Source organism: Triticum dicoccoides, chromosome 1A (genome assembly GCF_002162155.2).
Source record: "Triticum dicoccoides isolate Atlit2015 ecotype Zavitan chromosome 1A, WEW_v2.0, whole genome shotgun sequence".
Lineage (NCBI taxonomy): Eukaryota > Viridiplantae > Streptophyta > Magnoliopsida > Poales > Poaceae > Triticum > Triticum dicoccoides.
The window spans coordinates 543,077,140-543,079,392 of NC_041380.1; the positions used below are offsets into that span (position 1 = coordinate 543,077,140).

Below are 2,253 nucleotides of genomic sequence, written 5' to 3' on the forward strand. Positions count from 1 at the left end.
CTTCGATTAGTTTTCGGTGCCACTGGGAGGATTAAAGTGAGCGAATTCAAATTCAACGACGATTGGTGGCAACTACCCGGTGCAATAACGTTCCAACGAAGCCAAGATAATCATGGTTGATTTTAAGCACATGCCAACATATGTGCATATATTGTCGGACAAGCTAGGTCCTCGAGTGTCCACTCATATATAGATAGCTTCCTGCTGGAGGTATACCAACATACAGGCATTATTCTCCACCGATCGAGCACTTCTCACACTTGATCTCTCTTCTGCTAGCTTCGAAGAAATAGAAATGGCGGCTGTTGCTGCAAAGCTGCAGGTTTTGGTGGCTTGTGCCTTGCTGCTCCTCGCAGTGGGATGCCAGGCCAGCCTTTTCTGGCCACTGGAGATCGGCTACTACCACGACAAATGCCCCCAGGCGGAGGCCGTCGTCAAGGGCGTCATGGAGAAGGCCATCTCCCAGAACCCCGGCAATGGCGCTGCCATGATCCGCATGCTCTTCCACGACTGTTTCGTCGAGGTACTAACGAATTTGCAAACATATACGTATGTACGTACATAGCTGATTAGTCAGACTCGATTAATCTCGTTGAGTTGATGATTATTAGGGCTGTGATGCTTCCGTCCTCCTGGAGCCGACCCCGTTCAGCCCGACGCCGGAGAAGCTCAGCCCGCCGAACGACCCTACCCTACGCGGCTTTGAGCTGATTGACGCGATCAAGGACGCCCTCGAGGTGGCCTGCCCGGGCGTCGTCTCCTGTGCAGACATTGTCGCCTTCGCGGCCCGTGACGCATCCTGCATCCTCAGCAGGGGCAAGATAAACTTCCAGATGCCGTCCGGCCGCCGCGACGGCACCTTCTCCAACGCCTCCGAGCCGCTCAAGTTCCTGGTCCCGCCGACGTCCAACCTCAGCGACCTCGTCGCTAGCTTCGTCATCAAGGGCCTCAACGCGGAGGACTTGGTCGTCCTCTCCGGCGCGCACACCATCGGGCCTTCCCACTGCTCGTCCTTCATCTCCGACCGCCTCAACACCCCCTCTGACATCAACGGCGGCCTCGCCGCGTTCCTGAGGGGCCAGTGCCCGGCCGACGCTACGCCGGGCGGCAATGACCCGACGGTGATGCAGGACGCGGTGACGCCCAACAAGCTGGACAGGCAGTACTACAAGAACGTGCTGTCGCACACGGTGCTCTTCACCTCTGACGCGGCGCTCATGACGTCGGCGGAGACGGCAAGAATGGTGGAGAACGCCAAATCCCCGGGTGGTGGGAGGACAGGTTCGAGAAGGCCATGGTGAAGATGGCCGGCATCGAGGTCAAGACCGGCTACCAGGGCCAGATCAGGAAGAACTGCTGCGCAATCAACCACTACTAATAAGTGCAGCACGTATACGTAGTGCAGCAGCTGCGCACGTACGTGCATGCATGGTAAAATTTGACGATTGTTTGCTTCAACCTGCAAAGCGAGTTCATGTCGTAAAATTTCGCGATTCTTTCACTGGTTGCCATTTTTTCTTTTCTTTGGTTATTCCTTGGTTCAATTGTAGCCAAGCTACGGAATTGTTTGTGTATATGGGGTTGTGCATGTCTAATTACAAATCAATGTTCCTTGTTGAAATAATAAAAGTGATGCACGCAGCTTGTTTTGATCAGAGGAAGATTTTAGATGCTTCAAAAAACGTGAACAATCCATTTTTGTTCCCTCAACTCCCACTTTGGTCCCTGGACTCTCAAACCAGAGAGACAGCTCCACGAACTCTTCAAACCAGTCATTTTTCGTCCTTGTGGAAAGGCGACACGGTTTCGCTACTGACTCGGCCGGTTTGGACCAATCGCTGCTCACGTGGCATCCCCCCCCCCCCTCTCTCTCTCCTAGTCAGCTAAGGCCTTGTACAATGCAAGGTGGTTAGGGGAGATGTTTAGAGAAATAAACCACGCTTTTCTTAAGCATGGGTGCTTATTTGTACTGGGCAGACGCTTAATTAGACATCTCTCCTATAGAAATAGGCACTGGACCATGAAATAGGCACTTCGTAAAATTTGGCGATTCTTTTGCTGTGTGCCTTTTCTTTCCTTTGGTTATTCCTTGGTTCAATTCTAGCCAAGCTACGGAATTGTTCGTGTATATGGGGTTGTGCATGTCTAACTGCGAACCAATGTTCTTTGTTGAAAGAATAAAAGTGATGCACATAGCATGTTTTGTTGAACAGAAAAAGATTGCTGCAAAAACCTACTCCTGGATTACCTCAG

The 2,253-nt window shown here is 51.9% G+C and overlaps 1 pseudogene; it reads left to right on the forward strand.

The window, feature by feature from the left end:
* The first annotated feature begins 295 nt into the window (after positions 1 to 295).
* LOC119322592 lies at positions 296 to 1,435 on the forward strand (annotated as a pseudogene).
* Positions 1,436 to 2,253: the final 818 nt, after the last annotated feature.